The sequence below is a fragment of the Diuraphis noxia genome, unplaced genomic scaffold, assembly GCF_037042655.1.
Source record: "Diuraphis noxia isolate RWA-SAM2 unplaced genomic scaffold, SU_Dnox_SAM2 contig0001, whole genome shotgun sequence".
Taxonomy (NCBI): domain Eukaryota; kingdom Metazoa; phylum Arthropoda; class Insecta; order Hemiptera; family Aphididae; genus Diuraphis; species Diuraphis noxia.
The window spans coordinates 86,257,981-86,274,965 of NW_028301711.1; the positions used below are offsets into that span (position 1 = coordinate 86,257,981).

The 16,985-nt window shown below is 28.2% G+C and overlaps 1 protein-coding gene and 1 pseudogene across 3 annotated transcripts in view; both read left to right on the top strand.

Annotated features, from left to right (window-relative positions):
* LOC149062276 (zinc finger MYM-type protein 1-like) overlaps window positions 1–16,985 on the top strand; it is a 299,795-nt pseudogene that overhangs the window by 151,835 nt on the left and 130,975 nt on the right.
* Window positions 11,489–16,985, top strand: part of LOC107164689 (uncharacterized) — a 28,254-nt gene continuing 22,757 nt past the window's right edge. The window contains exons 1-2 of one of the 3 annotated variants that reach the window (XM_015512598.2): window positions 11,489–11,758; window positions 11,818–11,998. The gene's annotated coding sequence lies outside the window, so the exon portion shown is untranslated. Of the gene's footprint in view, window positions 11,999–16,985 lie in introns of all 3 variants that reach the window. The other 2 variants (XM_015512597.2, XM_089215482.1) reach the window with 2 other exon arrangements.

The window sequence follows — 16,985 nt, forward strand, 5'->3', positions numbered from 1 at the left end:
TAAAAAAAAAAATACAGAAAAACATTTTAAAAACTATTTTAATTTTTTTTAATTAACTTGTGTATTTATTTGCTTGTAACTTATTAAACATTATTGAACAATATTATTATTACTATTTATATCGAATTTTATACCTAACCTAACGTATAGTTGAAACTTGTAATGTCACAGTGTGTTATTTATATATAATATATATATTTTGAAATATAAACTTGACAACGTAGCCTAAAAAACCGTTTGCAATCGTTCAAGTTTTGGCTAAAAAACAACATTTATTGATAAGCGATATTCGTTCGCAACCGTGTTATAAAAAATTTAAAACGTTTGCAATCGTGTTATACCCTTATATAATGACTACAAAGATACGAACAGACAATGTTTTCATTCGCAGTTTCCAGACTATTTTAGTGAAGATCACATGTGGGTTAATGGTATAAAGTGTCAAGTACCAATGTACCATCATGAGTATTGTAGTCACTACAATGTAGTGGACACGACCTAATATTTTATTCTTTAGACAATGTTTGAGTAAAAAGATATCTTTTATGATTATATTATCAATCGCGGTATTTTGGATTCTGATCGAAGCGATGGATGTATTGATTTTAAAATGTATTTTTTTAATTGCGTTTTTCATCACCTTTTGGATCAATAAAAATTTTCAATTTTCTCCATCAGCATTCAGCATATGTTCTGGTAGGGGATTCTTGGAATTAAATTAAATTGGTACTTTGGTGGGACAACAGTGTCGGGGAAAACAAAAAAAAAATATAGAGAAAAACGGATATTGTTTATATCTACCTCAAAAACAAATAACCATAATAGGTACTTTAAATTTTCAACAAATGTTTTTAATATCATTTCAAAATCCGTGCATTGTACATTTACATTTAGACTTAGACCCTGCTCAGCTGTCACCACCCATAGTATCTCTGTCCCAAACACACAAGCAGTAAAATATCATGGGCTAACTCTAGATCACAGATTAACCTGGGCTCAGCATATTAAATCGAAACGACTAAATCTAAACTCTCGACTACGCCTACTCAAAATATTTATTAACAATAATAAATACACTAATATCAACACAAAACTGTTTATATATAAATCGTTAATATAATTAGTCTGGACTTATGGTATACAGTTATGGGGCAATGCAAAAAAATCCAACTTAAATAAAATAGAAGCCTTTCAAAACATAGCACTCAGAAAACTTTTATATGCCCTCCCCCCTTATGTCTCAAACCGCACTATACACTACGACCTAAAAATAAAATTAATACACGAAGAAGATACAGCCCACTATCAACGCTTCCATAACCGACTTGTTTCCAACAGCAACCCGACAACCCGTTAATACGAAATCTCGCAGTCCCTTCTATTGCTGGAAAGGTTTCCAGACGTCTAAAAAGGAAATGGTGTCGTGACCTACTCGTTCACCCACCCTACATCTGAAATCCGTAGACAAAGTTCTAAAAGTTTTGTAAATTAACTAAACAAAATGAAAACACCAAAAAAATTTAAAAAAAGACAATTGGTGAGTGTCATTACTGGAATTAATCGTAATTGTAATTGTAAGTGATTAGGAATTAAGATTAATTTAAATATATACTTTAGTCACATAAGCCTATATTGTGCCCCAAAGGTACAGATTCTTTATTTCAAATAAAGAAAAAAAGCGGGTAAGTGGATGTCACTCTGCTGTACATTAGGGGGTGGGGTGGACTAGAGTAGGGTAAATTTGAATGCAATGATAAGTATCATTGTATACAAAAAACGATTCTGAACGGAGTTGGTTTGTCAGTCTAGGATATATTATACTTAAATATTGTCATGTATTCTATTTTGAAACAAATGTTTTATAATTCAATTAGGACGCATTTTGCATAAGGCAAGGTTAATCAATTTTTCCAAAAACATTGCATGTAGTTATAATAATTCATAATACCTTATATTATCATAAATATACATATACCTGGTTTGATGATAAATCGTTATCGTTACGCGATTTCAAAAAAATTTAAAACTCAAACGCTCAAAACAGTTTCCTATAATGACGCTTCAAATTTTCTCTATAGCTATTTGAAGCAAAACTTATGGAAAACTTAGTGTTGAATTTTTTAACCTTAGATATAAATACAAACAATTTTATGAATTTTGAACTACAAAATAATTTGCAAATATTCATGGTTTTGACGAATTTTTGTAAATATTTGAACTTCAAATGCTAATAAAAAAAATTGTGACTATGTATTCTTATAATTTTTTTAATCACTATAAGAATAACATATGAGGAACTTTGTATTAAAATTTCAAGTATTTGATGGGGCCAAAAAAATTTTATCGACACTTCAAAAAAAATTTTTAAGAAAAATTTAAAATTTCAGTTGTCTATAAATATCTCAAAAACGTCAAAATATTTTGAAAATTAAATCATGTAAAGAAAATGCCAATCTAAAACACTGGTAAAATTTTCAAGTATCTACGACTTATACTTTTTGAATAATAACAAATGTTTAAAATCGTTTGAGGATAAATCGCGTTATCGTTACACTATTTCGTAAAAATTTAAAATTCAAACGTACTTAAAATTTTTCCTATAATGATGCTTCGAGTTTTCTCTATAGCTACTTAAAGGTAAACTTACGGAAAACTTAGTGTTGTATTTTTAATCCTTAGTTATAAACACAAAAAATTTTATGATTTTTCAACCTCAAAATTACTTGCAAATTTTCGCGTTTTCGACAGATTTCGTAAAAATTTGAACTATAAACGCTTATAAAAAAAATTGTGACTAACGATTTTTAATTTTATTAGCTAAAGTAAAAACAACTCATAAAGAACCTTGTATTAAATTATCAAGTTTTTTTGGTCATCCAAAATTATTTTACCGACACTTCAAAAAAAATTCTCATAAAAATCAAAAATTTCAGTGGTCTATAAATAACTCAAAAATTTTTGAAAATTAAACTATATATAGATAATATTAATATAGACTTTTGGTGAAAATTTCAAGAATTTATAGTGATTAGTTTTTGACTTACAACCATATAAAAAAAACGATTTGGTCGAAAACTGGTTTTGCGTAAAAATTCCCGTTTTTCTGTCATTTTTTTTTGTTTTTCTCAATTTTTTTGAAAACTGTTGGAAAATGTTTACTTTTGACCTCTATAATGCATCAAGGATATTCATTTTTACATCGGAAACCACCCCCGAAGTTTGAAATTGAAGCATTATTTCGACTAGTTATGCTGTACACAGACACAAAAAAATTATACAAATTATTGTAAAATCAATACATTCTTCACTTCGTTCAGAATCTAAAATAGTAAAATATCATTTTTACTCTTTATGAGCTATTTACAGATATAAGAAAATGACTATTTCTATTACTTTTTCAAAATTATTGTCGATAAAATAATTTCTCGGCCAAAAAACTTGAAAATTGATTATAAGGTTCTCATAATTTTCTGTTAGAGGAAAATAAAAAAGGTTGAACATTAATCCACAATATATTTTTATGAGCAGAATATTATTAATGTTCAATTTATGTAGAATATGTAGATGTGAATTCAAAATTTAAAACAAGGTTTTTCCTAAGTAGTTTAGACATAATATATAGGTACTGTAACCAAAAAAATCTAAAAATGTTTAAATGTAATTTTTTATAGATATTCTATAAGGCTTAGAAATAGAATCTAAGGTAAAACTTGGACGTAATATAGATATTTAAACGAAAAATAACTATTTTAGTTATTTATTCGTCATTTAAAAATATTATCATGAATTATTAATTATTTATTACATTAAAATAATTATTATTTTGTATACACATTACATAATTTTTAAAGAAATTGTTCTGGACAAAAATGAATTCAACCTACTATGTTACTATATAATGTCTATTAGTAAAATAAATTACTTTAATAGCTGCAATTATATCATAAAATAAAAATGTACTTAGTAATATAGGCTGAAAGACTGTCTTCGGTCAGAATTGTTTTTCGTAAAGGTACCTAAAATAATCTTATGTAATTGCATTCAAATTAAACATATTCATCACAGTGACTTCGCGATAACTTATGTACGGCAAAGACGGCCTTTTTAATTGAAGCTTGTTAGTTTACTAATTTATAACTTCATTATCCTTAGATCTTGTATTCTAGACTTTTTCAAAAATTTAAATTTTGAATACAAAACTTATGATCATACATATATCACACATGATGAGTACATGGCTCTTACGTGGATTAGTGTTTAAGTACAAAACTATATAGCTTTTGGATTTATAAAATCGGTAAAAAAAAAATAATTACCTTAATGTAATATTATTTATATCGACCACTAGGGAGGAGACTTATATAAATATACATGCTACTTTGATCTTTTTAATGCACTTATTTTATATTAATAAATACAAATTTAGTTACTTAAAAAATTCGAGTAAAACGTAGAGGAATCATAAAAAAAAATTATCAGTAGGTATATAATTTTTCTTAAGATGTGAAATAGTTAAGAAGACGCTATACACACATATTTATTGTATCCGTCTTACAAGTGAGTATTTTAGCAAATTTATGTTTAGCAGATCACTTTTAGCAGGGCAGGCCCAAGGTATTTTAACGCCCAGGGCAATTTTTTGAAAGGCGCCCTTAATCAAATGCTTTATAATACTAAATACATTTTATACTTTTTATACATACTTAAAATTTATAAAATATTCGTATATTAAAAGCACCCCGGGCAATCATCCGGTTCGCCCGTATCTTGGGCCGGCACTGACTTTTAGTTCCATTAATTTAAAAATTGAGTGAATTGACCTATTATGAAACTTGATGGCAAGAACATTATCTGTGTTAGTGAGTGGATTTTTTACGATAACTTAGTTTTTAAGCGAGTTAAGAGAATTTTTAATTTACACATAACTTGCTACAAAATTGAACTATAGTTAAAAACCCTCTATCAAACACAGATAATTTTCTTAACATCAAGTTTCATAATAGGTCGATTCACTCTAATTTTTAAACTAACGGAGCTAAACGTGATCTGCTGAGCGTAAATTTGCACTTGTAAGACGGAGACAACCAATGGTTGTGTAGCGTCCCTTAATGAGATGTTGTGCCATCATAACAAAAAATAATACATTTTGTATATACTATATAGTAAAGGACATTTTTCTTATTTGTTCTTTAAACTTAAATTATTACTTCAATACATTTTCAAGTACTTTATATACTTTTAGGATTAATACGATGTTTGTTTTTAACGAAAAGGAGACACATCTTTTCAGATAGTTTTTTTTTAATAGAGCAACAATTTAAGTAAAAGTCTAGATACGTATAATATGTACATTTATGAATTAAAAACTTGTTATACTGCATACCAACAGTTGCGAAATAGGCAAATAATTTTACTTTTAATGCAACATTTGGCTGAACAAGTCTACCTATACCTACAGCTTATTTGCACAATTGACAGGATGATTTTCGGATACTATAATATACGCATATTTTGTATTTTATAGTATATTTTTACATAATTATCCTAATATTAAAATTAGCAGACCATTAAAATGTTTACGTAATAAAGATGTACACTAACATAAGGTTTTAAATGATATACAATTTTTTTTTCTTAATCATGTCTATATAAATAACATATTCTCTGTTGAAAGAAGTGCTCTAAGAGTCTCCATACAATTATGGTGACCCATAAATATTAAATAATGATGGTAGAAAATATCATTGCTTTAAGTAGTTTTGTTCATAGGTTAACCAATACAATTAAGAAGTAAAAACCCTACATGAAATTTAAAATATCCACAATAATTTAGGTGTTAATCAAAAATACGGCTATATCCAATATATATATTATAAATAATCATAACATATATCATTTACGATTTAATTATAGTTGAGCTAAATCGTTTAATGTAGTCTATAAATTAATTATTTAATTAGGTAATTAAAAAGAGTTGTTAAAACTATTTTATGTTTACCAATATAAAATATGTTCCAAGTACATAATATTTTATCAATAAAATAATTATTTTTTAAGTGTGTTTTTATTTATAATTTACTAATAATAACTCAACAAATTTAATTATACCAATGCTGAAAAATTTTCGAATTTAATAAAATATGTATCTCGTCTCACAAGTTTATAATTATTTGATGGAGAATTTTGTTGATAAAATATTTAATAAGATATCTTCTAAAATGTTAAATTGCAAAAATCAAAAATTACCATAACAGATTTCAGAATCGAAGTGGTTAGGTTAAAAGTATTTAAAATATTTTTTTACATATTATATAGTTATTTTTTTTTTATTTATTTATTTAGGCCTCAACAACTAAGGTTATTGGCTAACATTAACATTAATAAAGATACATTGATACATTATAATATAAGGTTGTAAAGTTTAGTTCTTTGTAGAAATGTTATAATGTCGCTGTAGTTTTCAAGACTAGGTCCAAGTGCTTCATATAGATGATCCGGAATGTTTAAAGATGATCTGGCATCGGCGTGGTTGCGGCAGTGTAAAAGGATGTGTAAGACCTTCCCCACAGGTTAAGCAATGGGCAGGGTCTTCACGTCTCATAAGAAAGCTATGTGTAAGCCACGTATGCCCAATTTTGGTGATGAGTGATGGTCAAGGATTGATAGAAAGTTTGACTTCGTTTAATTTTGTCTGTAACGATGTCCAACGTAGTTGCCACTGTTGCAGTGTCAGAGACTGTATGCCTTAATGCAATTTAGAGAGCAAATTTACACTAATTTATATAGTAATGTAGATATATCTATTTAATATATATTTAAGTATTTTTTAAATTCTAGTATTCACACAGCTATTTTTAATGCATTTCAAAAAATTTTTTAACAAGTATCATACCGATCTGTAGTAAATAACAGTAGATTATGATTGCAATTGTAATATTGTATATGTGCATGTATGTAACATTACGGTTGTGTAATCACGTACAATTCATATTTGATGTATTTAACACTGCAGGTTTAAACCAGCTAACTGGAATATGTGGAATAGCAATTATTGATTTTAATATACATATATCTATATTATAAAGTCTTTAATTTACTCGTAAAATCGTATGTATCATTTATATTTCACCGATATATCTTATTATAGTTTGATGGTTATTATATTATTAAACTTGAATACTTGATACATTGATTTAACATTTCGACGCGACGGCGGTGACCAGTGAGAGTAGGTAGTCTGAGCGGGAGTGCTACAACAGTGAGTGCGTCGCCGTTGTCGTAATACCCGGTTGACCAGTTGTTACGACATACACATTTGACTTAACGCAAATCGTTTGTACACTCACTCTATATTACTTTATAATGCAACTCTCTCTACTGCCGCCGTCAATAATATAGTAATATCTTCGTGTGTAGGTACTTCTTCGGAATTAAGAGTTTTTTTTATCTCATAATAACACATTAAGTGATTTTTTGAGATTTTTTGCCTCCATTACCACCAAGTTTATAATGAACTTATACACTATGCGACAACTTGAAATAGTCATAAACTATATGCATGGCATTTTTGCGTGTGGTTGGGTACTTCTTGGAAGGATATAAATTTCTCCGCCTAAAAAAAATATATTCTCAAATAACTGATTTAAGTAAAACATATTAAATAATAATTTTAAATATCCAAATCAGTGTAGTTATTATAAAAATAAATTGTGATAAAATCGGCCGCACAATTATCACGGCTTATATAAACACGATAAAAATAATATTAGCAATGGAATGAATGTTTTTATTTTTTTAATGGGGCGTTGTTGGTTTGATTTTTTTATTCTATTATGCGAACAGTTTTTTTTTTAGTAGAATTGCTCAGATTCTTTCATATACTCTATCTCTATAAATTACTTTGGAGAGAAAACAAGTCACAAAAAAAATCAGTAAAATTAATTAAGTTTACATCACACTTTACTTTTTTTATTTTTATTTTTATCGATTAATACCTAGTATTAGAGATTTAACATTTTTATTTTTATTCAAATAAAATATTAGCTCCAAATATAATTTTTAATATTCGCCACAAATTATATACAATATATAATACATAATAATATGGATAATTTTATAGGTAATGAGTAACCATTTAACTAAACATAGCTGCAAGCCTGTCAAAATAGTATACATTTACAGGCTTATAATAGTATTGCTACTATTTCATACTAAAAGGTATGTTGACAGTGGGGTAATAGGTATATAATATAAGAAAACTGTCAAACGAGACTAAAATGACAATTTTATTCTAGATATTACATATTTAGTACCCAGCTAACATTAAAGATGTAAACGTAAATGATTGATTTCTGATCATAATATATTTATTCACTCATTTTGTTTACGCTCTTTTTCACTTACACATAGGTAAGCGTTCACTCTTTTCCTTTCGCTCTATTGTCGGGATATCAGACTACAGCCTAGGGGCCCAAACTAGTCACACGCTTAAAAGGATATAATATATTTATTTCCAAACATATTATGAACGTACAATAACAACTAATAATGTTGTTAAGGCAATAATTATACATTTATACACGCACTGTCAAATTATTTCGTCATCTTTTTATAAAGATTGATTCTCACTTGTCTGTTCTCAAGTCCTTTAATAATATAGTAAAAGTAATAATATAATGATTGTCAATTATCATGATTCGATGTTTCCATCCATGCTATGGTTTATAGTACATATTTTTACATAATTTACTTAAATTACATATTTTTGTTAAATATTCAACTATTTACAAAATTATAGAAATGTATCGCCGTTTTAGATTATGTGATTTTCAAACTTAAAATAGATGCTGTTTCAGTAGAAAGTGAGAAAAATGTAATTGAAAAATAATTTGTTGTACTTATATAATCCTCCAATACTACATCCCTTGGCAATTCTATTAGGGCTTTTAAATTTACTCCATTAACTTCCGCCGGCGTGAAAAGGTCCTTAAGCCACTATAAAATTATATTGCGTCATAATCGACATTGATTTACTTATTGTTTTATTCACGATGAAGAAGATAACTTCAATGAATAAATACTCAATTTGAATGTATTCCTAATTAATGTTAATAAAAAAATAATCTATTTTACAAATAAACTTATTTTATGGTTTTTTTTTTTCAAGAATAAAAACATTTTTTTTTTATACCTATAGGTATATTATCTTGTATTTTTAATTAGGTACATATTTGGATAAAAATAAATACATATATTTTATATATTTACATATTTTTGAATTTTTAATGCATATAAATCCGCACTCTAGCAATATTTTAAAACTAGATGATGGAAATTTGTTTCGTTAGAGAAATTCATTAGTTTTCTGGACGTCACGGGAGGTTAGTATTAGGCAAGTATCTCATTCCTGTTTGATGATTATTAATTTTGTAGCTTTATAGTAACTCCAAACGAATAACAGTACTTAAATACTTTAAATTTTTACCAAATATTTGTATCACCATTATTTGTATATCATAGAACTTCAAAAATATTTTCAATCTTTTTGAACCATTTTAAGATTTAAAGGAATGAAAAATTCAGAAAAAGTTTGAAAATTTAATACAATAGTCATCTCATTATAAGTTGTTGTAATAGAAATTTAAACATATTAAAGATATATATTATGCAAATTTTTTTTTTATAAGAATTTTAAATACAAATTATGTTTGCATTTGATGCTACATTTAAGGATTGAACATTTAAAACAAGGTTTCTCATAATTAGTTATTAATGTAACCTACAAATCTAAAAAATATATAATAACCATTTTTTTATATATATATATATATATACACATTTTAAGTTCAAATTTGGACAAAATAAGGCATTTAATTAAATAATAACAAAGTTAAGTAGTTATTTTTGTACAAATTATATGTACCTCAAAAATATTACTCGCGAAGACATAAAAACTTTTACGTAAATTATAAATTTTACTGTATCTATCTATTCAATGATATTTTCAAAATATTTAAAATTTTCAAAAGCTATTATTACCTAGGTAATCATTTCACAAAACTTTTCACACAATTCTATACAGTATAAGGTGATATTGACTCAAAAGTTAATGATAATATTATAATATAGTATGATAGAAAATAATACTATTATAAAATATATATATGTATGTATATTATTATAAATGCAATGTTTTTGAAAAAATTAAATCAACCTGCTATAATATTATACTATTAAGCAAGTGTAAAATAAGTTACTTTAATTGAATAATGAAAAAAAAAAAGAAACAAATCATAAAGTATACTAATTGATATTGATGTATTCTTTCTAATCATTGAATTAAAATTTAGCATATCCATTACAATGTTCCATTAAATATTATTTACTGTACAGTGGTAAGTGGTTTCCATTTGCTCACTTTTTTCCTTGATAATTTTTTTAAATTACTGATAACTTTAAATTTTGACCACTAAAAATACCAACCAGTCACTGGATCCAGTTTTCTACCAAAAACATCTTCGTCGAAGTTGATGGTTGAACCATTTTTTTCCCCATAGAAAAAGTGTCTACAGACACGAATACAGAAACAAACACACACATCATAATAATATCATACAAATCAACACGTTCATCATCATTATTAGAATCTAATATACATGTATAGAGTTATTGATATTTGGAAATTAATTTAAAAAGAATACATTTAAATAATCCTTACAAATTAAATAAAGACAGATTATTTACATATTATAATGATTATTACTTATTAGTTAGGTATTTCAAAAAATATATAGATACATGAAATAAATAATAACTATATTCATATAGAACACGTTATTCGGTAGTAGTGTCAATAAGTACATAATATGTGAACACTCCAGTGGCGTACGCAGGGATAGGGGTCTATGGTTCTGAGTTCTGATCTCAATGAAATTTTTTCCTTTTACAAAAAAATCTAATTTACCACCATTTCAATACACTGAGTCGATCAATTGTTGAGAATTTTTAATAGATATAAAATAAATTGTTAAATTACTATTAATTATAATTTGTTACAACTATGATTATATAAAAACTGTTAAGCAAAGTATAATGTAAATTATTTACTTATGTGAAACCCTTACTAAAATCCCGCGTACGTTACTAGTACACTCCCACGCATCGAGTTGTGTACTTACTGCCAACTCTAACTGCTTAGTATCTTTGAACTTATTCAAATTATGCACCAACTACGCTGCAGCAACATGCGCAATACCGGGAATGTATTTAACACTAAATAAATGCGTGAGCGCTGCTTATTATTACAGAACACGCAACATTATTTTTATACAATATACATATATATATATATATATATATATATATATATAACTGTTTATGATATTACATATACTTACTACTATATAATGGTAATAATAATATTATTATTATACTACTTTCATTTTTTTCTCACACCGGACGCCGCCCCGCTCACGTGCACTCACATCGCCCGCACATTCACAGTGTACATCACACGCGACCAACCGTCGATCGTCCGCTACAGTCGCTCGCCTGCGTACGGCAGCAGATCAGTCAAACGATTTTTTACAATTTGCGCTCGCTTGCACGCCCGCACACACGTTCTCGTATGCTTATGTATAAATAAGTACGAAATACGCGTATATAATAAGCGCCAGCACCGCTGCTGCTGTTGGGACGTCGTATATCTGTCGCGTGTGTGTGTGAGTGTGAGTACGCAGATATAATAATAGCAATATTGGTATTATTTACTATATTATAATCAAATACAATATTGTATATTATATATATTATATATAGCTGCAGCGCTGTAGGTAAAGCGGTACAACTGCAGTCGTCGTCAATAAAAAGGTTCAACGCAGCCGGTGTAACACGACGGGCACCCGGAAAAACGCGGTCATCTCGACTGCACTTCACTTGAGATCAACTGCAAGTGTCGGTGGAGTCACGTCAGAAAACACAAACACTTTGCTGACAAAAGGTATATTTTATTATTATTATTATTATCTTCATTCATCATCATAATTATACTGTTTCGAACGTATACCTATTACCTGTAGAAGTGCACTTGGACGTGTATTAAAATCAATATTTATTTGAGTACCTGAAAATAGTCGTAATAGACGACAAGTGTGATCTACATATGTATGTAAACGTCCTATACATTATACCAATTTAATACATAACATAACAAATACTATATATATTATAATATTATATAATATATAGAACGTATACCTACATCATATTATGTTTATAATTTATACCATCGTTCGAGTAATGCATACAATTTTTCGATTATTACGTTACGTAAAGCCGAGTACATACATTAAACGAGTCAATGTGTTTACATAATTATAAGATCCGAAATCCGAGATAATAATTGGTCGTGCAACGCGCTCGACTTATTTCGCGACTATACTTCCTCCTCTTCCGGATGTAAGTATTTTAAATATTACGATAATATTAATATATAATAGACGTTTTAAATAAGGCATAGGTAATACCATAAAACCCGTTTGTTAGCGTGTTAAAATCCTAGTAATAAATATAATATCGTTACAACCACTGATGAATATAACAACTCGACGGACCAGACAGCGTATACGTAATATAACTCTAACGCGCACAGTGCACACACGCTTGTTTAAAAACGACCACACGCGTAATAAGCATGCTGTGGCGCGAAACTGTTTTTTTTTCATTTGGCGTTACGTGATTCTAATTAAGAATACAAATCCGGTACATCTTGTATACGTTTATGGCGTTCGGGTGACGTTTACATTCTGTAAGTCCTATACAAATTCATTATGATGAACGTCGAATACATTTTTACTTGTGTAACGGTCAACAGCTAAAAAACTTTTAGCTGCATCAGTTATTTTGGATTTTATAGCTCATCGAATATGTCTTAGGTGATATTTTAAAATTTAATACTTTTTAAATACCAACTAATATATTTTTAAAAATCGCTAGGAATGGCCTTGATAATTTTTTAGTAAGCTAAAGTCCGCTTCAAAAATCAAAAACTAGTATTTGCATTTGGTTAAATAATGTCATACGTATTATATGTAATATGACGTAATAAGTGTAATATATTGTAGTATATTATTATGCAAATATGTTAAAAAGAACGGAAACTTGTTGCCGAGATCGAGGTGGTGTTTATGTAAAAAAAAAACAATGACTATGGTCAGCTGACACATCGGGTGTCCGGTTTTTTATTTTTTTTGTCTTTCACTTTTAATACATTTTTTATAACCGTCATGTTTTCCCGATGCCGATCACATTGATATTATGATGATTTCATAATTATTTATTTTGTGCATGTATAGTTTTATTTTTTAATATTGGTCATTCCGCTGTACCGTTGATCGTTGTCGTCGACCGCTGTTGCATAATTTCTTCTCAGCAAAGAAATACACATAACGTGTGCAGTGATCATGTATTTATTATCGTTATTTAATAAACGGGCCACGAGACCAGTACTATTGGCCCGAGTACACTCACTCTCGGAGTAGGTTTCGGTTGCTGGAATAACGATGACGACTATACGTAGGTATACACTACCCATACGTCATTATTATAATGCCGACGACTTTCACCGCTCCTGTAGCCGTGGCTCGCGTCGTTTCACTCTTTTATTTTGAACACATACTATTATAAATTATAATGCACATTACATATTTATATTTTTTATTATTATCTGACTATTGTGGGTTGTAAAATAGGGTGTTATCGCTAAGTGTATGTAACATATCGAATATAATAATTCAATACTATGCATGTTCGCACTGTATACTATAATATAGTATTTTTTTTTTCGTTCAACTGTTCATATTATACAATATAGATAGATATTTCATAATAAATATTAAAATGTGAATATGAAATTTCTAAAAAAATATACGATAAGTATTATAGAAGCACTAAATCGCGTATATAATATGGTATTATCAAGCCAGAAATGGCAAACGAATTCCATGTCCAGCAGAGAACTTAACAACATACTCGTACTGTGTCGTTATTTGCCGTCACGTGAGTCGACAGTAATATGTGTATTATGTACCTAACTATCTCGTGTTTGTGTTTTTCAGTATTCAACGACCAATTATATATAGATCTTATGTTGTTTTCTACGATATTTACTGCAAATAAACAAACGCTAAAAGTATAAATTAAATTTAAGTTGTGAACAACGAATATGAATATAAGCTTACACTGAGGATTAGATATATTAACAATTCCTTAGAGAAATCAAGATTTTGAGATTAATATTTAACAAATATGAACAGTCGTGAATGACTGGTGAAGAACGGTGATAACAACTGATTTTACGCCAAATAAAAATTACTTGAATTTACTTTGCTATTATAGTATGGATAAAAAAAAAAAATAATGAAGTAGGTACATCAATTTTCATATTTTTTCAACGTTCTATTTTTTACATATATACAATTGAGAGTTTCTATGTTAAATTATTATAATATTAAAAATGTTTATTAAGTCACTTGAAAATCTTATAAGGAAATCTAAGTAATACCTATATTAAGGTTATATAATAAATTGCTGGTATGCGTAATAATGGTTGTACGGTATCCACTGCCTTAGTGGTAGTACACGTGTATACATTGGTGCCATTATTTAGTAAAGTTGTAAAACCTGCAACATGTAATCTGCGATGATGATATCCGCGTATTTAAAATACTACAACGATCACACTTAAGCGCCGGGAAAGTACGTGAGAGGGAGGGAGCTAAAGAGACGGAAGGACACATCGTAAAATGCGTATAATAATATGAAATTATATGGTACGAGAATACTGTTGAGCGGGTGTGAAGTATAAGCGAACGGAAACGACGTGATGACGAGAGTGAAAACCGGACAACTACGGTGGCATCATTTTGCCGCTGGCACTATCAATAAATATGTAATATTATTAATACGTATGTTATTGTTTCATGTTCAGTTTACGTAATTTCACGCGTAAGCGACGATGACGACGACATAAGAATAAAATATAGTCAACGGATGCGCCAGTGATAGTCATCTCTGAACGACATTAGCCGTTAAATGATATTGTAAACTCCTTAATAGTTAATACTACGATGTAATTAAAGAGCATTATACATATACGATACTATACCGTAGTCGCGTTCGATCGTTTTACACCGTGCCATGTAAAGTTTTATGTATTCAAATTGTATAGGTAACGTGGTACCACGTATTTTTTACCTACGTATTAAGTGTTTTACAGAAAAAACACAACACGGTGTAGTGTAATTTTTACACTACACAGGTTTTATGTAATTTTTTTCTACACGGTACGATGTTCGTGGCCCGCTGGTGTTGCGGCATTGCCCGTCCTTGACCGACGCGAGCTCCGTTTGCGAATACCTATCATCGATGTACTTTAAGGGGAGTCATATGATACAAGTATCAACCGTGTGTTGCATTAATTATAAAAAAATCAAAATCTTTGTGTCTAAGTTAAAAATTTAAAGTTTAAACACCTAGGTATTTGTTATTACTGAATTTGCAGAGGATAACCTATCTTTTTTGCAACCTGTATTGTTCAACATAGAACTTACAAGCGTTTTATCATTTCTTAAACACTATTATATTACTTATACTGTTGTAAATTTTTCGATAGATAACATATTACAAAAATTATATACCATTATTATCTCAAAGAGATTAGGTATTGTCTTTAAACTTGAGAGCTTAGGTGACATTACTGACTATTTTAGTAATAGGAGATAAAACTCCTTACACATTTTTTGAATTTATCACGAAGTTACTAAAAAACAAATGTTTTTTTTAATATGAACTCTATTGATAACATATTGAATTTAAAATATTGAATATTAAAAACTTTAAAACGTTAAGTATTTGCCTAAAAATATTGGATACAAAAAAAAATTTAAACTTTATATAGGTATTTTCATATGTAGTCTCTATTTTACAAACACATCTAAGTATCCTATCAATATAATATACGTTCAGAATGTCTATTTAACATTGTATATTATTTTGGTTTTGTAGACATTTGAACTTTAATGCGATCTTTAAAATATGTTTTTGTACAATTTACAATACTAATAACATGCTTCAAAATGTAAATATAAAAATAAGCCTAAGTAAGCCTTTTTTAAATTTGATAATAGGTAAAATTTACTTTAAAATCTAATGTTGAAATCAATAAAATAAACTAAATTATTCTAAACGTAAAATTTGCTATTTAATGCGTTAATAAGACGGAAACAACTGAACTGGTAGTGATTAAGTGAAATACGAATAATGTTATCTTAAAAATGCTGAGAAAGTTGTTTCTAAATAAAGTTCGTAACAAATTTAAATTCAATTAAAAAATTATATTGGATAGATTAGTTCTTGGTCTATAGTATAGACTCTATACTAGATTATTGCTATAGTACTATTGGTACTATCACTATATCATTTTGTCACGTTAAGTAATTAAAATAGTAGAGTAAGGGGACAACCTTTACGCTGCCATTATTTTATTATATTTGATAACAATATAGGCCTATGTGCAATATCCTTGTATATAAAAGATATGGGTTAGTCAATACAATTGAAAAAATATTAAAAGTATTTTTATTGAGAGAAAAATTAAAATTAAAAATTCGTTTAGTGAGTGATGGCACTTTGTTAAAATGTCCTTTCACGAATTGGAGCACTCCACTATTTCTTATACACTACAATCATAGGTACATATTATAACTATATGTATTATAATTAGCATTTTTATCGCACACAACACAGAAATTTAACACAGTGTATGCCGAACACAAGCATCAGCTACTCTTCCTTTCGGAGATAAACAATTTTACTGTCAATTAATCCTTAGTAATAAAATCACATAAAGCGATAAAATTATAAAAAAGTATTAATGATTTTCATACTTCCAAGTTGAAACTTAGACTACTCAATATAATTTCAGGCCG